Genomic DNA, 27,904 nt, shown 5'->3' with positions numbered 1-27,904 from the left:
AGTTCGCATAAGTAATATATGAGACTCCTTATTTCTTCATAACCTCTCCGACGGTTAACCTTTGGATTTGTGTCAGTCTTGTAGATGAAAAATGATAACTCCATGTAGTTATCATGAAAACTTAATGTGCATTGCTGTCATTATGAATCGGGCTGAGCACCTTTGCATGTGCTTAAAGGCTATTCGTATTACTTTTTCTGTGAGCTATCTGTTCATGCCCTTTGCACGTTTTTCTTCTGGATTGCTTTTTCTTACCAATTTCTATAAATGCTTGAATTAGAGAGATTAGCCCTTTGTGAGGTTGCAGTTTCCCTCAACTTGTTACTTGTTTTTAAAAATGACTTTCATGTATTTTGATGTAAAGAAGGCTTAAATATGGCTTTCTTTACATTTTATGTACTTAACATTAATCTCTTACGGTATCTGGATTTTACGTCAAAGGCCTCCACGACCTCTGGAATTCGCCCGTGTTTTCTTTTAGTGCTTTTATGGTTTCATTTTAACGCTTAGATCTCTGATCCATTTAGGATTTATTCTGGTGTTCAGAGTGATATATAATTTAACGTTTCCTTTTTCCATGTGGCCACCAGTTATCTTTACCCATTTGTTTCAGTGTTCATCTCTGAATCCAGTTTATGGTGGTGTGAGTTTTTGGATTTATTGGGGTACATCTCTGCACTTCCTATTCTATGACGTTAGTCTTTCTTTTCATATACCAGTACTACATTGGTTTTATAGAATGTTTTAATATCTTTTAAAACTAGTTTCCCCTTGTTGCTCTTTTTTTTTTTTTTTTTTTTTTTGGCAATTCTTGCTTATTTATTTTTCCATGTGAACTTTAGAATCGTTTTGTCTAGTTCCAGAAAGCACCTTTTAAAGAATAAAGATCATGTTAAGTTTATGAACTTAAAATCTATTTGACTTCTCTGAGCCTCAGTGTCCTAACCTGTAAAAGGAGCAATAATGTCTGTAAGAATGCTAGAGGGATTAAAAGAGAAAACGTGTGAAACTCATCTATTAGTGCCGTTGGTCCACTCCCACCATTGTTACCAACATGGGCTGAGGTTGCCATTGCCTCGTTTTTTTCCCACTCTTACCCGTCTCACTTTCAAAAAAGAAAAAAAGAAAGGACCCATAGAGAAAAAGAGTTACAAGACATTAGAATTGAAGTTAAAACTAAGCTCTTGTTTAATTTCAGCAGGACAATTAATGTACCTGAAAACAGAGAACAAACTCAGCCTGGTGTTCAAGGCCCCCTCCTGCTTCTTGCCTTGCTGCCTTAGTCTCTCTTGGATGCACTCTAACAATGGTGCTGCTTCTGTTTCCTAGAGGCCCTGTGTTTCCTGGAACCACATTCCTCCCACCCAGAATATAGTGCTACCTAATTCTGCCAGTTCAGATCTGTTATTGTCCCCCACCCAGTCAAAAACAGTATCTGTCTCTGCATATAGCTTGTCCATCATGCAGCTTGGGCCTTGATGTACTGTAAACTCTGTAAGGAGAGAAACTGTGTTCGTCCTGCACACCAGATAATGCCCTGCACACAGCAAAATACTGGCAAAGATTGGACATTCAGATGTTTGTTAAATGAATGAATAATTGACTTTGATCTTTCTTTTGCTTTATATAATGTGTCTAGGTAGCTCTTATTTCACCCAGGATACGGTAAGCCCCTGGAGTACAAAGCTCATGCCCACCCCCTCCCCTTTTTTTTTAGAGACGGAGTCTCTCTCATGCAGGCTGGAGTACATGACACGGGCAGTGGCACAATTATGCTTACTGCAGCCTTGAACTCCTTGGCTCAAGCAATCATCCTACCTCAGCCTCCTGAGCAACTGGGACTACAGGGGCACCACCACTCCTGGCAAATTTTTTTTTTTTTTTTTTTTTAAGAGAGACGGTCTTACTGTGTTGCCCCAGGCTGGTCTCAAACTTCAGGGCTCAAGCAATCTGCCCACCTTGGCCTCATCAAGCCCGGGGATTACTGGTGTATGCCACTGTGCCCAGCCAATTAGTAATAATTATTGTCATCATAAATAATGCTGGTGGTGGAGATGGTGAGAGGCAGATTTATTATTATATAATAACATTATAATAAAAATAGTATTTATTGAACATATATTTCAGGAACTGCTTTAGAGTCCCCGATGTGGATTATTTCATATAATCCTCAGCAGTCCTATGAATTGGGTACTATTGTTACACATATGGGAAAACAGGCACACAGAGAAGTTACTTACCCCAGATCACACAGGTAGAAAGTGGTAAAACTGGGATTCTAATGCAGATGCTCTGAGCCTAGCACTCCAACTCTTAACCTGCTGCAGTTCTCCAGGCTTGTTGAATACAATTCTTTGAATACAGTCATTTATAGATTCTTGAACAATTTAGGAAAAGTTTTAGTTATACTTTGAAATTTTTACTTTCCTTCCTGACGATTCCATTTTAATAAGTTCTATTTTGTTATTTCCAGTTTATCTTAGACTTCACATTCTCCAGGAGACACCACCATGTCTGGCATGTAGTAGGTGCTCAATAAAAAGTAATTTTTGCCTTTTTTTTTTTTTTTATTTTCAGGTTCACAATAAAGGTGCTAAGAAAGAGAATGTAAGACAGGAAAATAACTAAATATTCTTACTGAGGTAAGTTTTTAAATAATTTTTTTAACAAAGAAGCTGTAATTTATTTTTTTTACTTCCTCTCACAGCCTGCTTTCTTGAGGTCTAACAGGGAGTTTGTTTTAGGAATGGTGAAGTTCATAGAACCTAGAGTTCTTAAGGTAGATGCCAGTAATGTGGGCTGTTCAAATCAGTTCATTTGACGTTCTCGACCTCTTTGAATCTAATCTTTAAATTCCTGTTTTCTCATGGTTTTAAAGCATGGTACTGAGAAGGAAATCTAGCAAGTAGAAACTCATAGCTATTTAGTGGTTATATATACTTTAGAACATTCAGTGAATACTTTTTTCTTAAAATAGGGAGTTGAAAGAATTTTAAGCTACTTTTGGTGAGATAGGAACACTTCTTTTTCTTAAATAAAATTCTGGGTTTTTTAAATTATAATAATGAAAAAACTTTCTATCAGTGTAAAACAACATAATGATAGAAGTTAGCATCCAACTTCTACCACCAAGAAATGACTGCTATTAATATTTTGGTGAACATACTTTTAGAAATCTATCTATGGATATAGAAGAATTTATATACCAAATTTTAAATAAATTGGTTTACCTGTATATAGTAGCCTTTTTTAATGCAAAAATATGTTTTGTACATCTCTCTGCAGGAATTGGAAAAGATATGCATAATCATACATGATGATTTTACTGGTTGCCTAATGTTCCTTCTTTTAGAGGCACCATACTTTATGCCTTTGATGACCTTTTAGATCGTTTCTAGTTTTCCTTTGTTGTAGATAAAGATGTATTGATCGACCCTCTGCTTATATCATTGTATACTTGTTCATTTCTTTTCTTAGACGTGTAACTGCTGGGTCAGATATTATACACATATAAAATGTTGAGACATGGCTAACCTGTCCTCCAAAGAGACTACCAGTTTCTAACCCCACTCAGAATCCATAAGAGTCCTGCTTTCCATACGCTTGCCCACACAGAGTTTTGTTAATGTTTATGTGTATGTAACTTTTTTCCAAATTTATTTGTTTATTTTAAATAGACAAGTAAAATTGTATATATGTATTGTGTACAACATGTTTTGAAGTATGTGTACGTCGTGGAATGTTTCAATCTAGCTAATGTTTCAATCTAGCATTTTTGTGGTGAAAAGGCTGAACGTTTACTGTCTTTGTATTTACTCTATTTTTGGAAGAATACAATATATCATAATTAACAGTAGTCACTGTGCTGTACAATAGATCACTTTAAATTATTCCTTCTAACTGGAATTTTGTATTCTTTGACTAACATCTCCACACCATCACCGCCACACGCCCCTGACCTTCTAACACCTCTGGTAACCATCATTCTACTCTCTTCTTCTATGAGATCAACTTTTTCAGATTCCTTGTATGAGTAAGAACATGTAGTATTTGTCTTTCTGTATCAGGCTTATTTCACTTAAGGTAATGTTCTCCAGGTTCATCCATGTTGTCACAAATGACAGGATTTCCTTTTTTATAATTGAATTAAGTACTCCATTGTGTATATATGCCACATTTTCTTCATCCATTCATCTGTTGATGGACACCTAGGTTGCTTCCATGTCTTAGCTATTGTGAATAGTGCTGCAGTAAACATGAGAGTGCAGATTATCTCTTTGACATACTGATTTCATTTCCTTTGCATAAATACCCAATAGTGGGATTGCTGTATCATATGGTAGTTCCATTTTTAATTTATTTGAGAAACTCTCACACTGTTTTCCATAATGGCAATAATTTACATTCCTCCTAACGGTGTTCAAGGGTTTCTTTGTCTCTACATTTTTGCCAGCATTTGTTACCTTTTATCTTTTTGATAGTAGCCATTCCGACAGGAGTCGAATGTGCAGAAACAGGGTCTCACTTTGTTGACCTGCCTGGTCTCGAACTTCTGGTTTTCAAACATCCTCCTGCCTTGGCTTCCCAAAGTGCTGGGATTTGAGCCATTGCACCCAGCCACAATCTTGAATAAAATAAAAAAGTTGGAGGTATCACACTACCTGATTTCAAATTGTACTGTGAAGTTATAGTAACCTTTTATCTTAGCCAGTAACCTTTTATCTTAGTAGCCAGTCCGACAGGAGGTGGTATCTCATTGTGGCTTTAACTTGGATTTACTAGTGGTGTTTAACACTTTTTCATGTATTTGCTGGCTATTCGTATGCTGCTTTTTTTTTTTCTTTTTTTTTTTTTCTTTTTTTTTTTTTTGAGATGGAGTTTCACTCTTCTCACGCAGGCTGGAATGCAGTGCTGCAATCTTGGCTCACTGCAACCTCCGCTTCCCGGATTCAAGCAATTCTCCTGTCTCAGCCTTGCAAGTAGCTGGGATTACAGGCATCCACCACCATGCCCGACTAACTTTTGTGTTTTTAGTAGAGACGGGGTTTCACCATGTTGACCAGGTTCATCTTGAACTCCTGACCTCTGATGATCCACCCTCGTCAGCCTCCCAAAGTGCTGGGATTCAGGCATGAGCCTCCACACCTGGCCATTTGTATGCTTCTTTTGAGAAATGTCTATCCAGGCTAGAGTGCAGTGGTGCAATCACGGCTTACTGCAACCTTGACCTTCCAGGCTCAAGTGGTCCTCCCACCTCAGCCTCCCAAGTAGCTGGGACCACAGGCACATGCCACCACACTCTGCCAAATTTTTTGTATTTTTGTAGAGACAGTGTCTCGCCGTGTTGCCCAGGCTGGTCTCAGACTCCTGGGCTCAAGCATTCCACCCGCCTCGGCTTCCCAAAGTGCTGGGATTATAGGTGTGAGCCACCACCCTTGTCCATTTTTTAATCGGATTTTTTTCTTGCTATTGAGTTAAGTTTCTTACATATTTTGGATGTTAACCCCTTACCAGATGTGTAGTTTGCAGATATTTTCTCCCATTCTTTAGGAAGTTTCTTCACTGTTGATTGCTTTCTTTGCTGTGTGGAAGTTTATTAATTTGGTATAATCCCATTTGTCGATTTGTGCTTTTGTTGCCTGTGTTTTGGGGTTCATATCTAAAAATCATTGTCCAGACCAATGTCATGGAACTTTTCCTCTATGTTTTCTCCTAGGAGCTTTATGATTTCACATCTTACATTTAAGTCTTTAATACATTTTGAGTTGATTTTTGTATATGATGTGAGATAAGGATCTAATTTCATTCTCCTGCATGTGGGTATCCAGTTTTGCCAACACCATTTGGAAGAGACTGTCCTTTCCCCATTGTTTATTCTTGGCACCTTTGTCAAAAATCAGTTGACTGTAAGTGCATAAATTTATTTCTGGGTTCTTTATTCTGTTCCATTTGTCTGTGTCTGTATTTTAAGCTAGTACCATGCTGTTTGGTTACTGTAACTTCATAGTACAATTTGAAATCAGGTATTGTGATACCTCCAACTTTTTTATTTTATTCAAGATTGTGGCTGGGTGCAGTGGCTCAAATCCCAGCCCTCTGGGAAGCCACAGCAGGAGGATAGTTTGAAAACCAGAAGTTCGAGACCAGGTGGGGCAACAAAGTGAGACCCTGTTTCTGCAAAAAATAAAAATTAGCCAGGTGTGGTCATTTGTACCTGTAGTTCCAGTTACTTATGAGGCTAAGGTGGAAAGATTGCTTGAGCCAGGAGTTTGAGGTTGCAGTGAGCTACACGATTGTACCACTGTATTCCAGCCTGGGCAACAGAACGAGACTGTCTCAATAAAATAATAATAATATATAAATAAAATAAAGTAAATAAAATGACAAGATTGCTTTGGCTGTTCATATCCTTTGGTAATTCCATACAAACTTCAGGATTTTTTTCTCTTTCTGTGAAGAATGTTATTGGTGTTTTGATAAGGATTGCACTTAATCAGTAGTGCACTTTGGGTAGCATGGGCATTTTAAAAATATACTTTTGATCCATGAGCATGGGATGTCTTTGCATTTATTTGTGTCTTCATTTTCTTTTACTGATGTTTTAGTTTTCGGTGTAGAAATCTTTTACCTCCTTGGTTCAGTTTATTCCTAAGTATTTTATTTTTTTGGTAACTGTTGTAAATAGGATTATTTTCTTGATTTTTTTTTTCATATGGTTCATTGTTAGTATATAGAAGTATTACTGATTTTTGTATGTTGATTTTTATATCCTGCAAATTTACTAAATTCATTTATTAGTTACAACAGTTTTTTTTTTGGTGGAGACTTTAGGGTTGTCTATATATAAGGTCATGTCATCTGCAAACAGGAACAATTTTACTTCTTCCTTTCTTAATTGGATGCCTGAATCCTGAAGCCACTGAGAGTATCAGAAGCCCAACCCTGCTGTAGTTGGCTGGCAGTAATGTGGACTGGAAATGGAGTCTGCCTCATAGGGGATACAGGTTTCCACCTGGATCCAGGACAGGTCTGAAGGCACAGTCCCTGGGTACTGGCTTAGAGTCAGGGGCCATGGAGCTCTTCTGGGTACTGGGTTTTACTGTGTTGGGCCTGGTGTTAGAATTCAAGACACAGTCCTATGCTTACTTACCTCTCTTTCCCCCATCTGATGGTATCTGTCTCCACGCTATGCTGCCTAGGGTTGCGGGGGGTGGGTGACGTGGGTAATGTAAAGCTATCCTTCCTACCACCAATGTAAAGCTATCCTTCCTACCACCTTCAGTGTGTCTTTTTTAGTTTTTGTGCTATAACCAGGTACTGTAATCTCTCACCTGTTTTTCTTAGCTCTTGTGAAGGTGTTTTGCGGGATGGATAGTTGTTCAAATTGATGTTTCTGCCCTGGGACGAATACTGGAGAATCTTGTTCCACCATCTTACACCGCCTTCTTTTGTATGTAACCTGTTAATCTTTTTAATCTTTGGCAATCCAATAGGAGACAAAAACAGTATTTTTTTGAGACAACAAGGTTTCTAATTGGAATATACCTTTTAGGTTTTCAAAGACCTCCAATTTGATATTCTTACTAACGTGAAGAATTTTCTTTTTTTTTTTTTTTTTTTTTTTTTTTTTTTTTTTTTTTTGAGACGGAGTCTCGCTCTGTCGCCCAGGCTGCAGTGCAGTGGCGCGATCTCGGCTCACTGCAAGTTCCACCTCCCGGGTTCACGCCATTCTTCCGCCTCAGCCTCCGAGTAGCTGGGACTACAGGCGCCCGCCACCACGCCCGGCTAGTTTTTTGTATTTTTAGTAGAGACGGGGTTTCACTGTGTTAGCCAGGATGGTCTCGATCTCCTGACCTCGTGATCCACCCGCCTCGGCCTCCCAAAGTGCTGGGATTACAGGCTTGAGCCACCACGCCCGGCCAGAATTTTCTTATTGAGAAGATACCTGTGGTTCTCATGCATAGATGAAATGCTCTTGGACTTTATATATGATGAGAGTGTTGAAGTATGTTGAATTCTTTGTTTTTCATCTGTTGCCTTCATTAACTCATTATAAATATTTTTAAACTATAGGTCAACTGTCTGTTACTGTTTCCAATACTGAAAGTTTTCCTCCATAGCGAACTCTCCCTTTGTTTTTTACTCACTTGTAGTGCAGTTTCAAGAAGCTTTAAGTCTAGGCATGTTATCTAACACGTGTAATCTCAGCACTTTGGGAGGCCAAGGCAGGTGGACCGCTTGAGCTCAGGAGTTCAAGACTGGCCTGCACAATAACATAGTGAAATCCCATCTCTGCAAAAAATGCAAAATTAGCTGGGCATGGTGGCTCACGCCTGTCATCCCAGCTGTTCAGGAGGCTGAGGCAGGAGGATCACTTGAGGCTAGGATGTGGAGGTTGCAGTGAGCCAAGAACATGCCACTGCACTCCAGCCTGGGCGATAGAGCGAGACCCTGTCTTGAAAAAAATTAAAAAGATAAAGAAAGAAGCTTTAAAGATTACTTTCTTAACATGCCTCAAACATAGATATCAGTTGTGGAATAGCATGTAGAATATGACTTACAAACTTGGGTGATGATATTATTGAGTTATGTGGATTATGTGAATATGCATTCATATGTAAACCTATGTTTACTGATGTTGAATCTCTTCTGTTTAATGATTTTAACAGTTTCTGATATGAGTGTGATCTTTAATTTTATATTTGCCTTAGCTTTTATTTTAATCAAGTAAGATTTACTTGAGGAAGGTTTCATATGAAACATATACCAACTTTGTCATTGACCTATGGTTTGTTCTTTTACTTAGTAAAAAGCCAATTAACTATCAGGAGCTATTTCAAACAAGAAAATCAGAGAGCCAGTGTAGGCAATATGGTGAGACCCTGTCTTTACCAAAAAAAAGTTTAAATTAAAATAAGAAAAAATTAACAAGGCATGGTGGCAAATACTTATAATCCCAGTTGCTCAGGAGGGTGAGGTGAGATGATTGTTTGAGCCCGGAGTTGGAGACCAGCCTGGACAATATAGCAAGATCTCATCTCTTAAAGAAAAAAAAGCCAATTAAAAGTCATCTTTTTTTCTTCAGATAGAAAATACATCTTCAGGCCAGGAGTGGTGGCTCACGCCTGTAATCCCAGCACTTTGGGAGGCCGAGATGAGTGGATTACCTGAAGTCAGGAGTTCGAGACCAGCCTGGCCAACATGGTGGAACCCCGTCTCTACTAAAAACACAAAAAATTAGCCAGGCGTGGTGACAGGCGCCTGTAATCCAGCTACTTGGGAGGCTGAGGCAGGAGAATCACTTGAACCCGAGCAGCAGAGGTTGCAATGAGCCGAGATCATGCCACTGCACTCTAGCCTGGGCAATAAGAGCGAAAGTCCATCTCAAAAAAAAAAAAAAATACAAAAAATTAGCCGGGCAAGGTGGCGGGCGCCTGTGGTCCCAGCTACTCGGGAGGCTGAGGCGGGAGAATGGCGTGAACCCGGGAGGCGGAGCTTGCAGTGAGCTGAGATCCGGCCACTGCACTCCAGCCTGGGCGACAGAGCGAGACTCCGTCTCAAAAAAAAAAAAAAAAAAAAAAGGAAAATACAGCTTTTAATAATATAGATTGCCTTTAATGTTGATGCTTTTCTTTTCATTCCAAGTTAACATTGTTGACCATATACCACCAAATCAGGGACCAAGTAGTACAACTGGTATTTTAGTCACCGGTTTACATCTAGCACCTAATATATAATACCTGGCATGCACACGGCAAACACCCATATTGTGCTTGAAGGAATTAATGGTTGGTAAATATTGTCATTGTTAGAATTAGGATGGAAATGAGAAGTGCCTTAAATTTTAATTTGGATAAGAAAACTAGCATCTGTGATTTTTATATGTACCTAAATCTAGACATAGACAATTACAGTGATACTTGCTACCATAACATTTTGTGACATTTTGTTTGAAATGTTGAATTGGCCTGTATGCCGTTTATTTTCCGACTCTGCTTTTTTGTTTGTGTGTTTTTGTTGTTGTCAAGGGAAAAGTAAGTATCTAAACTAGGTAGGATACTAGATCTTGTTAAATAATCATATTTATGTTTCGTAGTATAGACATGGGAAAGTTTTTCATAGTTACGTTATTTGAAGACAAGGCTAAAATGAATGTGCCAAAATATATTTTTAATTATAATGGAGATACATTGAGCTATATTTTAATTGTGGCTCAGCATTTCATTAAAAATGGAAGCAGAGAAGTTGATTGCCAGCCTTTGAGAAGAACAGATAATAAATCTTTGTCCAGTATCCTGTCTTTTAAGCCTTTCTGACTCCTAACCAATTTTTCACAGCCAAACTAAACAGAGGAGTTGGAATAATTAATAGATTCAAGCAGTGTTTTTGCCTCTCTTTTCATACACTTTGTTTCTGTTGGAATATGGGATTCCAGAGAGTTCATGAGCTAGTTTTAATCAGTATTTGAGCAGCAGTTATTTCCATGTATAGCATCTTAAATTGACTAAATAATCCTCTAGCAATTTTTATTTGCACTTTAATTTGCTTAGCATCCCCTTTCTTAATAAATAATCCAGAGTTAAATGTAGGCAGACTTGAAATAATTGAGTATCCAATAGTAGGGACTAAATTAATGAAGTTTTTCTAGGCTTTAAAACTCTGATATCTTCTTGTGGCTGACGGTATAATCTTGTATTTGTTTTCTAAAATAACCAAGTTTCTGGTTTCTTCAATCTTTTTTATGTGGCACTGTAGGAATTTGCTTATATGTAGTTATCATTTTACTGATGACTTTATTTAACTGCATGCTTTAAAGCCCTGATTCTAAAAATACTCCTGGAAAGTGAGGAATTACTACAGTAAACAGAAGTCTTAATGAAAATTAAGGCTTTATTATTTGTTTCTCCTCTTAGCTGCATTTGTAATAATTTTTACATTGTACTTAAACAGAAAGTTTGAAGACTTTTTCAGCATCTTTAATGACTTAGATTTTGTGCATTTGCAACAGTTTCTTCCTATTTTAGGCACAAAGCTTAAAGTTTAGTCTGGCAGGGGAAGTAGTCATTTGATTGGAAAGTTGGGCAGAGGAGAAAAATTTTGTCTTCATATACAGAATTTGTAGCAGTAGAATATTCAGATGGAGTTATATTAAACTCTAACCCTGGGGAAAAAAATTGAAGTGCTTGTATGCAGTACAGAGAATAGATCCCTAGCAAAGCCAACACTCAGGGCTTACTTCTGTAGTATCTGCAGCTGAATTGGTCTCTCCCAAGAGTATTCTCAACTCAAAGTCTTAAGAGTAGAGTTTGGGAAGGGGAGGAGAGAACAGTAGCTTTGGGCGGTAAGTTCCATGATGAACTCAATAGTCAGTGAAACTCTCTAGGTTAAGGATATGTACTTAACCTCTGAATGTCCTATTCCCCTTGAGAAATTTCTTTCCTTCCTACCTCTGGGCACTTTGCTTAGTGTTGTGGCACGCTGGAAATTTATCTTGAGTTAAGGAGAGGGAGTCTAACTGTATTGCTGCAGAGTCTAGGCTACTCTCTTTAAATAGATGTCCAACGTGGGAATATGGCTGAAAACCATCAGTTCCTTCCTTATCATAGCTAGGCAATGGGAAATACTAGAAATGCAAGCTTTTCCTTCTTCAGTTTGCTCAGAGAGGACACCTAGTTCAAGGTGAAGATTACGTGTTTGTGTATGTTAAACCCAGTAAGTTTTATTTTAAATATATTTCAGTCTGTTCTAATGTAACAAAGTTCTTCAGTCTGACTGTTCTAGCAGCTATCACTCAAACATTAATTGCTGTCAGTGTGAAAGGATATCCTCCTACATCTTTTCTGGAGTACTTGAAACCATCCCACTTCCTTTTTCTTTTACCTTAAGAACTGATTACTGACACTTGGGAATTACAATCAGATTGCATCAATCTTTATGGAAAGGTTGCCAATTATTGCACTGCAAAATATGCATTTTCCTCTAATAGTAAGTGTTTCTCCTGGTGTGTCTCTCAGTTCAGTGCTTTTAAATACCTCTTAGGTGAATGAATGCTTTGTGCCATGCCCTGATTTAATACATTTGAAAGACTTTATTCATGGCTTTGTTACCTTCAAGTCTATGTGAGGTGGAGATGGATGGAGGGGAATAATTTATGTAATACGAAATCTTCATAGGATCTTTTGATTGATTAGATGTCCTTGGGTAGAAGAAGGTGGCTATTACTTATACTGTGATATAAACTCTAAAATGAGCATGTTCTTTGAAGAGTTAAGAGCAGTGAGGAATTTTATGGTGGGGATGTACATTGAGCCTTGTGCGATGTCTTTTGTGTGCATTACCTCATTTTGTTTTCACAACAGTTCTGTGAGGATAGATTTAATTACCCCAGTTTTAAAGAGTAGAAGGACTCAATGAGATTGTGAAATCAGGACTTGGGCATGCAGCTTGTAGGTTCAAAACAAAACAAAACTGTGACTTGAGTACAGATCTCTGGCTCTAAAATCCATGCTTTTCTTCCGTAGGACAGGGAGAGGTGGTGTTAGAATCTTGAAAGTTGTTAGAATGTTGCCATTGTAGACCATGGAAATGCTGAACAGAATGAAGATAATGCTACTTTATGAGCACCCCCACCATCATTTTCACCATCCTCTTTATTTCTAATGCTCTTCAACATCAACTCATGAAGCTGAGGAGCCTGCCAGGGTGTCTGGCTCATCATGTTCAATACAGCAGAGACTTGTTTAATTTAGCAGCGCTCTGAGATGAAAGGTTCATGACTGCCAAGTACAAACAGACCTTCTGCGGGATGTTAATTTGGTTATAGGAGAGAATGCTTGTTTTTCCTTGCTCTGTGCTAATAAAGAAGCTGGCACATTTTTTCATGAGTAGAAAGGACTTTGAGTTGTTAAATCTGTATAATCAAAGAGAAGTAAGCAGTTCTGATAAACATTTTTCTTTGTGCCGTGTTTGGTTAATTCCATTCTGTACCTGCCAGCAAATTGCAAATTGCAGATTGCATGCTTCTTTGTTCTTTCCTCTTTTTTATTTTGGATTTGGTTTTTTATGGTTGGTCACTGTAGGGATTTATTGGTAGGAAAATAAACTATTTCCTCATTTGAACAGATTGTGTGTTTTTACAACAGGTTATCCTGTAGCAAGCAGAGTGATTCAACAGGCCTCTGCACAGAGGTGTTACTATATGACTTTGACCATTTTAAATAATAACAGCTGTATTGAGATATAATTCATATACTATAAAGTTTACCCTTTAAAGTGTAGAACTCAGTGATTTTTAGTATACTCACAGAGTTGTACACCCATCGCTTCTGACTAATTCCAGGACACTTTCATCACCCCAAAAGGAAATCCCATACCTACTCTCCATTCTCCTCTCTGTCTCTCTTGCCTCTAGCAGCCACTCATCTACTTTCTATCTGTGGATTTACATATTCTGGACATGCCATATAAATGGAATCATAAAATATGTGACCTTTTGTGTCTGGCTTCTTTCTGCGTTGCAGCATGTATCAGAACTTCATTCCTTTTTATTGCTGAGTAGTGTTCTATTGTATGGGCAATACTACATTTTGCTTATTTCTTCATCAGTTGATGGACATTGTGGTGGTTTCCACTTTTCGGTCATTATGGATCATACTGCTATGAACATTTGCGTATACATTTTCTAGTGGACACAGGTTTTCATTTCTTTTGGGTATATACCTAGGAGTGGAATTGCTGGGTTATATGGTAACTCTGTATTTAACTTTTTGAGGAACTGCCCAACTGTTTTCCAAAGTGCACCTGCTTTTGTGTGAAGGTGCGCCTTTTTCGTTCTCAGCAACATTTGAGGGTTCCAATTTCTTCACATCCTTGCCAACACTTTTCCATGATTGTGTTTTTCATAGTAGCCATCCTAATGGATGTAAAGTGGTGTCTCATGATTTTGATTTGCATTTCCCTGATCACTAATGGTATTGAACATCTTTTCATGTGCTTTTTGGCCACTTGTATATCTTTGTTAGAGAAACGCCTATTCAAATTATTTGCCCATTTTTTAAATGCACTCTTTTTATGGAGTGGTGATAGTTCTTTATATATTTTGTATACACACATATACACCCAAACACTCCCACCCTTATCAGATATATGAATTGTAAGATCTTTTCTCCCATTCTGTGATTGTCTTTTCACTTTCTTCATGTTGTTCTCTGAAGCAAGTAGTGTTTTAATTTTTATGAAGTTCAATTTTCCAATTTGTTTTGGTTGCTTGTGCCATTCTCTCTGTCAGAAATTTTCTTTAAGTTAAAAAATTACACCTTATTTCTAGACATCTCCCATTTTAAAAATTTGTACAAAATTAAATAGTTTATTAACTATACAATGAGTAAGAGGTATTAAACGTCTTTTGTGTTTCAGATATTCTCAGCTCATTCAGTGTGAGAAAACCAAATTTCCTAACCTTACACCCAATGTGCTTTTCTGTTTTTTAAATCAGAAAGATGTCTTTCATTGTTCTGCGTCGTTCAAAATGCACGCATCATCCCATGAACATTTATGTGTCTAATACATACTGAGCACTTTGCGGGGCTTGGGGATTCAGAGGTGAGTGGAACGTGGCCCTATCTTTAGAAACAGGAATGCACGTTGCCATGCTGGAAGCTTCCACAGAGGACCATGGTGGTGCCAGGATGGGGAAGGAAGCAGTCTCCTCTTTCAGGTGAGAATGCTTTATAGAAGAGTTGGTGCTGGTGCTCAGTCTGCAAAGATGGGTGGGTGATCAGAACTTTTTGTTACAGTCTATTAGTCTGTCTTCTGGTTATTTCCTGCTATGGACACCAAGTCCAGATATCTCACAACAGCCATATCTAGGATTATTGATATAATAAAATGTAGACAGAGGTGTGATGACTCTGATGCCTAAAAGTGAGCCCAAAGAAAACCACTTTAATTTTTTCAGGTTTTCAAAATCAGTTCAGCATGGGGTATGTGTGTGTGTGTAGTTTTCTGTATAGTCATAGTATAAAATACAAGGCAAGGAGTGACAGTTGCTTGGTTGGAGAGGAAGATTGATTATAGACAGTTGGATGTGTCCCATTAAGGAATTTAAGATTTTGCTCTTAGTGATGGGGAGCCGTTGAAGAGTCCAGCAGCGGGGAGGTGATAGGGTCACTCTAGTTACTATACTATGAACGCTGGATGCGAGGGGCAGGTCTAGAGACAGGCAACCCATTAGACTGTCACACGAGTCCAGGTGACAATTGATAAGGATGTGAACTAGGGCACTGGTGGTAGAGTTGTGGAAGACAGAGGCTGGAAATGTTTAGGAGGTACTAGTCAGGGCTCTTGACTGCAAGTTAACAGAAACCTCACTCAAACTATCTTGAGTTAAAAGGGGAGCGAATTGGAAGATTCCTGGAGAAGGTTGCAAAAGGAATGAAATGCTGCAGAAACCAGCACAATTTCAGGGACCTCAGAGATTAGAAGTGGTATGTTATCACAGGGCAGGAGCCATCTTCACATCACCAACCACGAGGAAGGAAATAGCTTTTCCCTCCCAGCTTTGGTTTTAAAATCCCAGGGGCACTCTTGGCCTTGGGAGTTTGTGCCCCCCTGGCCAGTCACTGGGGTCTTTGTTGGAAGCTCTCTATCACCATCACACTGAGAGTTCCTAGAAGAAGTGGAGAAGGATTATTCTGGCAGAGCCATCTGTGCACATCCACTCTAGACATATGGGTTGGACCCAGAGATTGAAACAATCTGAGAATAAGGGAAAGGTCAAGAATGCCTCCCAAGGCCAGACGTGGTGGCTCACACCTGTAATCCCAGCACTTTGGGAGGCCAAGGTGGGCAGATCACTTGAGGTCAGGAGTTCGAGACCAGCCTAACCAACATAGTGAAACCCCGGCTCTACTAAAAATACAAAAATTAGCTGGGCATGGTGGCGCCTGCTTGTAATCCCAACTACGCAGGAGGCTGAGGCAGGAGAATTGCTTGAACCCGGGAGGCGGAGGTTGCAGTGAGCTGAGATCACACCACTGCACTCCAGCCTAGGCCACAGAGCGAGACTTCATCTCAAAAAAAAGAAAAAAAGAATGTCTCCCAAGTTAGTGGCTTTGGTAACCTATGATGGCACCGCTTCTGTCCTGTGAAAAGGTTCAGAGGTATGCAAGCCAAGTACAGTGAGTAAAGTTTAGATCAGCTTAGTACCACACTACTCAGAAATTATGGCTGTGTTACATAGTTTTTTGATTATTTGGTTGACTTGGTTTCCTTCACTATTAGAAGCCCTGAGAGGACAGGGACTGGTTTTTTTTTTTGCTGCGACTCTCCAGAGCCCAGCATACTGAACTTGGCACATAGTGGGTATACAGTATATATCTATGTACGAATGAATAAATGCAGGTGACCATGTGCGGTAGGCAGTTGGGTTGTTTGATTGGATCTCAGGTAAGGGTAGGAAACAGATTTAGGAGTTAGTTACCTGTGTAGGGCTAGATGGTTGACAACTCTTGAAAGTTATTAGGGAAGGGACCTTTATAAAAGTTTGGATATTGTCTAGACCTGTGATTTTTATGTCCAGGTAATGAAATTGTGCCTTTTCTTTCCTTTTTCGTCCTGTTTAGTTTTTAATGCCAGTAATTATCTGCTGACAATCCTGCCAATGATGTTTTTAAAATTTTGTTACAGATTATAATTAGACTTGTGATAGATAGGAAAATAAAGGTGATAAAGACAGAGATTCTATTTCCTTTTTAAGAATAACTGACTCATGGGATGAAACCTTGGATATGATTTCAGATCACTTCTGTAAACTCTCACAAGAGATGTTTATAAAACACTTGGAACAATACAGATTGTACTAAGAAAGTGTGCTTTGATCAACTCGGGAGATACAAAGCAAGAAACTTAATAAATCAAGTCCTATTTGTGAATGGAAAGGATTGGAAGTTCACCTTAAAAGTAGGAAGTCAGCTTACATCAAGACTTAAATTTTGTAGTCTGAATAGCTGATGTTAACTTAGTTTCATCTTTTATATAAAAATAAAATGAATTATAGACTTCAGATCTTGGCATCTTGAAATCTGACTCCTGATTCCTCTCTCTTAATGACTATTGGAACACTAGACTAGAAATGGAATTTGACTTTGGTTTTTTTACCCTTTAATTTTTGAAGTCAGTGTGCTTCCAACTCTGTCTTACCTCTGTAGTCAGGAAAACCAAACCATTGATAGCTCAGATATGCTATAATTTTTATTATGTAAATATTAGAAAAGCATAGTTGTATTTATATAAAGAGCGATATTCATACCTGAGGTTTTTTTTTAACAATTTAAAGCATAAATACAATTGTATTACTTCTATAAGCTAAGCATTCTTGTCCTGCCACCCTTCCATATGACAAGATATTACAGTAAACTGCATATATTTTTAGTGTTTTTGCATATTGCCTAGATTCCTTTCTTTAAATTTGCAGTAGAGATGTGAGCCATTTTTATTTATGTACTTAATTTTTCACTAAAGAACTTTCATTAAATTTGGCTTTGAATGCAGGTCAGTATCTTAGCAAGTTGTAATTTAGTAGAGCATTTCTCTCTTAAGAACTCAAATCGAGTTACAGTATCTCAGCTTTTTAAATTAATCTAAGGGATATATAGATATTATGATCTTTTAAAAAATAACAGATTTTCATTTGAATCTCAGATTAATGCTTGTTCTTTCAGATAAAGTTTGAACAAATATCTAATAGACTAAGACTTTGTATATTTTGAATTTTACCAAAGCGACTCAAAGACTGGGAGAGTATATTTTAGATTTTAATGATGAGGTCAAAATCCTGGATTTGAGTTCTGCATTGTTTAGTTAAGTAATTACATGGAAAATTTCTGTGTCAGGATCCCAGACCCCTGCAAATTGTATCACTTTTAAAATCAGTTATAGAGCTGAAGTTTTTAAAATGTTGATTTCTGGAGGCACCCCTTATCAGCTCCTGGAAAAAATAATTACAATGTATCTAACATGATACAGCTTTTTCTATTTTCTGAAATGATTCTATTATTTAAGAAGTAGTCAGCTTTGTTCTTTGCTCATTAATTCTTCAAAGGTAGTGTCATTCAAAGTGGAGAAAAAAGTTCCAGAGTAGATGTCAGGGAGAAAGGAAGCAGCTCTTTTAGATGATGGTAAACATGTGGCCCCAATGAAAGAAGCCTGAGTCCCTTGCAAAGTTTGTCTCTGGGCTTGTGTGGCTCACTCCTGTTGCGTGTAAAATGACAAGATTGCTTTCATATATGCAGTATTTCCACTCATTTAATTTCTGTTTTTTTTTTTTTTGAGACGGAGTCTCGCTCTGTCACCCAGGCTGGAGTGCAGTGGCCGGATCTCAGCTCACTGCAAGCTCCACCTCCCGGGTTTACGCCATTCTCCTGCCTCAGCCTCCCGAGTAGCTGGGACTACAGGCGCCCGCCACCTCGCCCGGCTAAGTTTTTGTATTTTTAGTAGAGGCGGGGTTTCACTGTGTTAGCCAGGATGGTCTCGATCTCCTGACCTCGTGATCCGCCCGTCTCGGCCTCCCAAAGTGCTGGGATTACAGGCTTGAGCCACCGCGCCCGGCAATTTCTGTTTTTTTAATGACTGATAAATATAATTCAAAAAGGAGTATTAAATAATAGGGCATTAAACAATCTCTATCTAGATTTAGTTGAATTAAGGGAAGAATTTGTCTGAGTATAGAAAGTATAAAACAAATGCATTTGTTTAAATGTAGGTAGAATTTAGGCTGAAGTGTTGCCTAGCAGATGCAATTAATTTGATAATTGATTATAAGTTTTGCATACATATGTAAGCAGACAAGATATTTCTAATGTGCTTCATCTGTAATTTCTATAGTTTTAAGTAGCTGACAAATCTTGTTTATGCTCCCTACTGAATAATCTTTCTTAATGGACAGAGAATGCAGAAGCTATTCACCTAGTTCTTGCTACTGTTAATAAAATCTGAGTTTCACCTTGCATCTCAAAGTTAGCAAAATGGTGTACAGAAATTCTAAAAGAGTGGGAATTACGTGGTTTGTAAATTTCTTTAATTTATGCGTTTTCCATGAAACTCCAGTGTATAAAACAGGTAGAATAAGGGTTTTAGTCAGGGAATAGTGGAAAGCCGGGCTGGCACTCCACGGCACTCCAGGAGTGTCATTCTAAAAGCCACTGTTCCATGCTGTCATTAATGAATGTGGAGTCTTTTTTGGAGAAACAAAGGATAAATTACCCATTTATGTATCCTTTTTGTTACAGCTTTATGCTAACTATTTGCTTGTATGATAAACACTGACATTTTATATCAGAATTATTTTAAATATATAAAGCCACTTTAAACATCACCAGAAATAATAATAGCACTGCTGGTTAGGCCACCCCATAGGTCTAAAATAGTCTTCTTATCTTACCAAAGAGAACTTGCCTGACTTTGCAAGATTATGGTAACAAAGGCTACCTGAAAGGCAGTGCATGGAAGGTAAATTGTTGGATATACCTAGTCCTGCCACAGCGTTCCTTCCCATGTTAAGACATGCAGTCAGATTAAAGTGAATTAGAGAATAATAACCACACTGAGAATAATTAAACATCAAGTGCTTCTGGTGAAATGAGTCCACATTATCAGGCAAGTGTAGTTCCACTTGGGGCCTGGCTTGGGAGACTCCCTAGTAGAGGATTCAAGATGCCCTCTGTGCTATTAGTAATGGGAAATGGCTCTGTGACGCTGGGCAAGTTACTTAAGCTTGTTAACACTCTACCTGCCTGTGAAATGCTCCATTATAGAGTTCTGAGGATGAATGAAGATGCTGCGTATAAAGTACACATTATAAATTGCCCGTAGATGTTAAGCCATGGAACAATATCTTCCTTCAAAAGAAAGGGCAATAATTGGCAGTGCAGGTATCATGAGAACCGCACCTTTGTTCCGAACTTGAGTGAAACGCAAACTGCATCAGGTGTCATTTCACTATTTTTTTTTTTTTTTCAGACGGAGTCTCGCTCTGTCTCCGGGGCTGGAGTGCAGTGGCGGGATCTCGGCTCACTCACTGCAAGCTCCGCCTCCCGGGTTCACACCATTCTCCTCCCTCAGCCTCCCAAGTAGCTGGGACTATAGGCGCCTGCCACCGTGCCTGGCTAATTTTTTGTATCTTTAGTAGAGACGGGGTTTCACCGTGTTAGCCAGAATGGTCTTGATCTCCTGACCTCATGATCCACCCGCTCGGCCTCCCAAAGTGCTGGGATTACAGGCGTGACATTTCACCATTTTAAAAGTAAATACTGGAAATGAAATGGACAAATTTCATCATTTTAACTATCAGCTGTTGAATGTCTCTGCTTTTGGATACTTCTCTTACCATTTTACCCAAAACAGAACCGTCTTCACTTTTCAAAAGCTGAAAAACAAAAAAGAGAAGGTAAAATGACTGAGTACTGTGGTTTATTTTTTCATCTTTTGTTTTAATGATTATTGCTTCTCTATGGGAATAAGAATATTTACAAACTGTACTGAATGCGCTATTTACAACAGTGCTTATAAGCAGTGTCGAATGTAGGTATAAACTGGGTATGATATGTTCAGACCATGTGATGGAATCATGTCAGGCAAAATTTACTAAACGTTTATTGGTTAGTACAATTGTTCTTTTGAGAATAAAACCATGACAGTTTAGAGGCAAGCTGAAATTAATTAATTAATTTATTTATTTATTTATTTGAGACGGAGTCTCTCTCTGTCGTCCAGGCTGGAGTGCAGTGGCTCTATCTTGGCTCACTGCAACCTCTGCCTCCTGGGTTCAAGTAATTCTCCCGCCTCAGCTTCCCGAGTAGCTGGGATTACAGGCATGCGCCACCATGCCCAGCTAATTTTTGTATTTCTAGTAGAGACAGGGTTTTACCATGTTGACCAAGCTGGTCTCAAACTCCTGACCTCAAGTGATCTGCCTACTTCGGCCTCCCAAAGTGTTGAATTACAGGTGTGACTTACTGTGCCTGGCTGGCAACCTGAGATTTAGAAAAGGAATAACTATTTCTAAGGAATTCTGAAGCACATGTCACCAGCAGTTATCTTTAAGAAGAGATTTTTATTGATTTTATGTCCAGTGTAGGAGTTCATTGAATTCTTTTAGAGAAAAAGTCTAAAAGAGAAGTACTACTGCAGGGGAAAAAAGATAATAAAAGGTTTTCGAATGGATGCCCTCGAGGAGCTGTAAAATAGCCTACATATTGTGGCAAGAGATGTGGACCTTTTGGGTTTTATTTGTGATAAGTTCATAAGCTCACATCTTCTATAAAATGTAACTTTCATACTTGGTCTAGTTAGCATAGAATTCTCTAAAATCAACAATAAAAAATATGCTATGGTACAGAATGTTGTCTTTGATACCAACCTTTAGAGAATTTACTTAAAACTTCCTAGTATTTTTTTAAAAAATCACTTTGGTTCTCTGTTCCTAAGCTTTTTATATTCTTTGGTATTTGCAAGCCAAAAGGACCTCTTGGAGCTGACAAGCGCCATTTTTCTTGCTGTATGTAGAAGTAGTTTTCTTTATATTTGTCCTGAATTCACTTAGGTTTCCAGAGATACCTCTCATTCTAGAGTTCTAAGCTCTTGGATTACAATTCTTTAGTCATTAGCATTTATTATCTTAACTTTGTATTAGAAGAATCATTGTTTTAGTCTACCTATAGCCTATTTCCATTTATTTTCTTTAGTTGTGTTATTTAAATCCTATTATTATGACCTTATAAATTATTCTAAGAGAAGATGCAGAGTGGCTTTGCAGTTCAGTACTGACCATTCTGCATGAAATCCAGCACTTACAACAATGCCAGACATATATGTGCAATAAATGTTTATTTGAGTTAATGAATTCCTTTAGGGCAGATTGCGGTTGTAATATTTTCAGTATTAAGTGACCAAGCATTCGGTACTGATAGTTTAGCTAAACATTCAGGTTTCATTTGAAGCTAATAAACAGACCACTGTGCAATCCAGGAAGACCGGTTTGTTCACTTTCCCATTCAGTAGTAATTTACTTTTGCAGTTCTGTTTATATAGAGTAAAGGTCAAAGGAAAGGGTGTATTTGAAGCAGTTACAGCAATTGCTTTGCAATAGTGAAAGATTTTCAGTATGCTGATGAAAAAGGGACAATTTAAATGGGATATTATAAAATTTAAACTGTTCTTTTTGTAAACAGCTTTATTGAGGTATAATTGACATCCAGTAAATCGCACGTTTAAAGTGTACAGTTTAATCAGTTCTGACATGTGTACACCCATGAAACTATCACTACAATAAGGATAATGAACATATCCATCACCCCCCAAAATTTCTTTGTATGACTTTGTAATCCTTCCCTTGTGCTCCTTTGCCCCTGTTTCCTGGCAACCATTGATCTGCTTTCTGTTTCTGCTTTCTGTCTCTGTAGATTAGTTTGCCTGTTCGAGGGTTTTATATAAGTGGAATCATACCATATGTACTCTTTTTTGTTTGACTTCTTTCAATCAGCCTAATTATTTTGGGATTTGTCCATGTTGTTGAGTACATCAGTAGTTCATTTCTTCTTAGACATCGTTGTATAGATATGCCACAATTTGTATATCTGTTTACTGTTTTTGTTGTTCTTGACAATGTGTTTACTGTTGATGGCCTTTTGGGTATTTCCAGTTTTGGGCTATTACAAATAAAATCAATCTGAATATTTATATACAAGTCTTTGTATGGACTCTGTTTTCTCTTAGGTAAATACCTAGGAGTAGGATGGATGGGTGTCTGTTTAGCTTTTTTTTCAGAACTGCCAAACTGTTTCCAAGTTGTCATTTCCTTTTATATTCCTGCCTGCAGTACATGAGAATTCCAGTTGCTCCATGTCTGGAATTTGGTATGGTCAGTCTTTTCACATTATTCATTCTAATAGATGTGTAGAAGTAGCTCATTGTGGTTTTAATCTGCATTTTCCTAATGACTAATGGTGTTGAGCATATTTTCATCTACTTACTTGCCAATACTTGGTAAAGTATCAAATCTTTTATATGTTTATTTATTGGGTTGTTTGTTTTCTTATTACTGGGTTTTGAGAGTTCTTTGTGTACTCTGGATATAGATGATCAGATTTATGATTTGCAGTATTTTATCTCAGTCTATGACTTACCTTTTCACCCTCTTAACATTCTTTCAAAGAGGAGTTCTTAATTTTGATAAAGTTCAATTTATCAATTTGTTATTTTATGCATTGTGTTTTTGGTGTTATAACTAGGAGCTCCACCTAACCTGAGGTCACAGAAGTTATCGCCTTTGTTTTCTTGTAGAATTTTGATAGTTTTGGGTTTACACTTTGGTGTATGGCCCATTTTGACTTAAATTTTGCAATATGGCCCATTTAGATTTAGTTGTTGCATGTGGTGAAAGATGTAGATCAAAGTTCGTATTTCTTGCATATGGCCATTTAGTTGCCAGCACCATTTGTTGAAATGACAGTTCTCACTTCATTGAGTTGCCTTTGCATCTTTATAAAAAAATCAGTTGTTCATATATGTGGGTCTATTTTGGCCTCTGTTTTGTTTCATTGATCTATTTGTTTGTCTTCACACCAGTACCACACTGTCTTAATTTTTGTAGTTTTATTATAAGTCTTGAAATCTAGTAGTGTTAGTCCTCCAACTTACTTTTTTATTTTTTTGCAAAGTTGTTTAAGCTATTCTAGGTCCTTTGCATATCCATTTGGAGTTTAGAATCAGCTTCTCAACTTACACAAAACAGTCTGCTGGGATTTTTGACTGAGATATTGACATTATAAATCAGTTTGGAGAGAATTGACTTCTTAACAACATTAAGTCTGAGTCTTCTAAACCATGAACATGTTATTTCTCTCAATTTGTTTATATTTTTTAAAATTTCTCTCAGCAGTGTTTTTAAAGTAGAGATCTTGTACCTCTTTTGTCAGATTTATTCTCTAGTATTTTTTAAATTTTCAATATAAAATTATGTGGGTTTTAAAAAATTATTGTTGTTATTATTTTTGGTGGTTTTTTTTTTTTTTTTTTTTTTAGACGGAGGTTCTGTCACCCAGGCTGGAGTGCAGTGGCACAATCTCAGCTCACTGCAACCTCTGCCTCCCTGGCTGAAGTGATCCTAAGTAGCTGGAACCTCAGGTGCATACCAGCACGTCCGGCTAATTTTTTGTATTTTTTGTAGAGACAGGGTTTCACCCTGTTGCCCTGACTGGTCAAGTGATCTGTCTACCTCGACCTTCCAGAATGCTGGGATTACAAGTGTGAGTCACCGTGCCTAGCCGTATTCTGCATCTTTTCTTTGTTTTGTTCTGTTTGTTTGTTTGTTTTTGGGACAGAGTCTTGCTGTGTCGCCCAGGCTGGAGTGCAGTGGCACAATCTCGGCTCACTGCAGCCTCTGCCTCCTGGGTTCCAGCAATTCTCCTGCCTCAGCCTCCCAGGTAGCTGGGATTACAGGCACAGGCCACCACATCCAGCTAATTTTTGTACTTTTAGTAGAGATGGGGTTTCACCATATTGGCCAGGCGGGTCTTGAACTCCTGACCTCAGGTGAACCCACCTCGGCCTCCCAAAGTGCTAGGATTACAGGTGTGAGCCACTATGCCCAGCCATTCTGCGTCTTTTCTAAACTCACTTACTACTAGCTTTTTTTGTAGATTTTATTGGATTTTCATAATCATGTTATTTTTTAAATGAAGACAGTTTTACTTCTTCCTTTCTAATCTGAGTGCCTATTACTTATTTTTCTTGCCTTACTGAATTGAGCAGAAGCTCCATCAGAACCTGGAGTGTGTAATGTTGAATAGAAATGGTGAAAGTGGACATGCTTGTCTTGTTCCTCATACTAAAGGGAAAACACTAAGTCTTTTATTATTAAGTGTGATGTTAGCTGTAGGTTTATTGTGGACTCCTTTATCAGGTTGAGGATGTTCTCTTCTATTCCTAGTTTGCTGAGAGTTTTTATCAGGAATGGATGTTGGATTTTGTTAGATATTTTTCAGCATCTATTAAGATAATCATATGGCTGTTATTTTTTAATTCATTAACAGGGTGAATTATATTGTGTATTGCGTGGTAAACCAGCCTTACATTCCTAGGATAAACTCCATTTGGTCATGTACCTTTTCTTATGTGTTGAATTTAATTTGTTAAAATTTTGTTTAGAATTTTTGTATCTCTGCCCATGAGGGACATAAGAGCCTCTTGTAGTGTCTTTGGTTTTGGTATCAAGTTAATGCTGGCCTAAAAGAACAAGATGGGGAGCATTTTCTCCTGTTCAGTTTTTTGAAAGAATTTAGATAGAATTGGTATTACATTTTTCCTTAAATGTCTACTAGAATTCACTAGTGAAGCTATTTGGATCTGATGTTTTCTTTGAGGGATTTTAAACTACAAATTCAATTTTTAAAATAGATCTCTGGTTATTCAGGTTATCTATTTCTTCTTGAGTGAGTTTAGTAGTATCTTTCAAGGAATTTGTCCATTTCATCTAAGTTGTTGAATTTATTGGCTTAAAGTTTTTCATAATATTCCCCTATTAGCATAGAATCTATGGTGATGTTGCCTCTCTCACTCCTGATATTGGCAATTTGTGTCTTCTCTCTTTTTTCCTGATCAGTCCACCTGGAGGTTTATCAATTTTATTTACCTTCTCAAAGAACCAGCTTTTGGTTTATTGATTTTTCTCGATGTCTCTGTTTTCTGTTTCATTGATTTTTCTACTCTTTTCTTCATTGCTTTCTCTTTTCTGCTTACTCTCTGTGGGTATATATAATTATGTAGGGTTGGTTTTTTTTTTTTTTTTTTGCCAAGTTTTTCTAATTTTAAGGGTAAAATGTAGTTCATTTAAAGTGCTGATTTGAGCTATTTCCTCTCTAAGACATATAAGACATTGAGGCTCAGAGAAGTTAAAACAGACAGTTAAGATGTATAGCCTATGTCCTTTTTCTTATAGTGTAATAACTATGGTAGGGCAAGTAGAGGCGCAGAGGGAATACACAGAATGGTGCTGAGCTTGTGAGGAGTGCCATGAGGAGACCCCCTTGGAGAAGCTGATGTCTCAGGTATCATATTTTGGTGAAGTCTGTGGATAAATCTATCAGACCAAACCCAAATTATTAGTTCTTTAAGTTTATTTTACATTGACTACAGATCTCCTTCTTGGTTGCTGTATTGTGAAAAATGAGTTAGAATATGCCAGGAGTAATTCTGCACACAGCTAATGTTCCCTTGGGTTTAATTGACAAATCTACTTTCAATTTCTATTAAGACTGTTTGCAGTGGTCATGGTAACTGTAGCTGCAATAGTTTTGGCAAGTGTTGCTGACAAGATTCTGTTGAAGAGAAGGAAAACTTGGGGGTAGAGTGAGGCGAGATTATTATAAAGATCTACATCAGTATTCCACTGAAAACTTAGGCTCACTTAGTAACAGGTATTTCTCCAACAAACTATTCCTTAAGACAAGTTCTAAGTTTTTTTTAAAAAAAGGATTTTCATCATTAAAAAGTTATAGAATTCTATGATTTTTTAAATAAATGGAGTGAAACCAGCCTAATGTAATAACATCTTCTCAGTGTCCCTATTAGAAAGTTTGAGTTCCTCTCCAATTTAAATCAAGGTACTATATTTAGGTATTTTGAAAAATACGTAACAGCTGTTTGCTGAGAGGCACTAATGGGACCGGTGGTCAATTGTAGGGAAGAAACAAAAGGAGAAAAATAGAGGAGTTATTTTCAAATGGCCATGAGGGCAGAGGGTTTGTGTGTATTTTAGTTTCTCTTTAAAGGAAAAAAAAGTGCAACCTGAGTCTTTAAGAAAAGAAATTGTGGTTGAAAGAGCAAGCTACTCCTTTGATAGTTTGATTTTCAAAGTTAAAACTTAATGTTGTAGAGGAGAAAACAGCAACTGGGCTAAGCAGCTAGTTTTGTGACAGTGCAAAGACCAGAATCCAGACACTTGAGTCAGGAAACTGGGTTCTAATCCTGACTTTTAATCACAGGCTTAACCTCACCTCTTCCTTGGTAAAGTGGGGATGATAATGATACCTTTCTGCCAGTTGGGGGTGAAATGAGAAAATGTGTTAAGTTGTCACTCGTACATATTTAATATTATTTTGGGTAGGGCATCATTTTCCCCCTCTCAAGGACTCAAGAAAATAATTAAGGGTCATATACAGATAAGCAGCTATTTACTTTAGAGTTTTTGTGTTTTCTAGAGTAAATCCAACTCACCCACCACATCTACGTTTAGACTTACAGATACTCTTTATTCTAATCAAACAAATGAAACTGAATTTCCATGTGTTTATACTTGCTTTAAAAACCGTTAACTCTTCAGTGTTAAAGATTGGCTCTTCAGTTTCATTTGTTCTCAAACTTTCTGTGTCCAGCAAACAATACCGTGTATTAAAACATGGTATTATTTCTCTTGTTACATGCCTTGGAGTTTAATAATATTCGCATAGTATGTGTGTATGCCTTTTTCCCTGTCATGGTAGGTACTTTAGAACGTGCAGTTTTCTCTATCTGGGGGCATTCTGTTGCGTTAGCTTTAAGGTGAAAGGAGAAAGTGAAGTAGAGCATGTTGAGTGATACCTAGTCTTGAAGTAGAGACCATTTGGGTATCAGCTCCCTTTGCCAGGAGTGCCCTCTCTTCCACATCTCCCTCTCCTTTACAATCCTAATCTTTGAGACTCAGCTTCAACACTTACTTCCTCTTCTCACAACTTACTGCTGGAGTAAGTTATTCAAAGTGTTGGGGTTTCACTTTATAAACAAAAAGTACTCCATTTGTCATAGGGAATCCAAACCAAAAAAATGAGAATTGTTTTTGTTTATATGCAGTTATTTCCAGCAGTAAGTTGTG

The 27,904-nt window shown here is 37.7% G+C and overlaps 1 protein-coding gene across 3 annotated transcripts in view; it reads left to right on the top strand.

The window, feature by feature from the left end:
• The window catches only part of MRTFB (myocardin related transcription factor B), a 195,783-nt gene that overhangs the window by 5,732 nt on the left and 162,147 nt on the right, over positions 1 to 27,904 (top strand). For 2 of the 3 annotated variants that reach the window (XM_025370716.1, XM_025370712.1), the window contains exon 2: positions 2,578 to 2,642. The gene's annotated coding sequence lies outside the window, so the exon portion shown is untranslated. Of the gene's footprint in view, positions 1 to 2,577; positions 2,643 to 16,797; positions 16,960 to 27,904 lie in introns of all 3 variants that reach the window. The other variant, XM_025370713.1, reaches the window with a different exon arrangement.

Source organism: Theropithecus gelada, chromosome 20 (assembly GCF_003255815.1).
Source record: "Theropithecus gelada isolate Dixy chromosome 20, Tgel_1.0, whole genome shotgun sequence".
NCBI classification, from domain to species: domain Eukaryota; kingdom Metazoa; phylum Chordata; class Mammalia; order Primates; family Cercopithecidae; genus Theropithecus; species Theropithecus gelada.
Note: the sequence above shows the minus strand (reverse complement) of the source record. Positions and strands in the feature narration are given on the sequence as shown.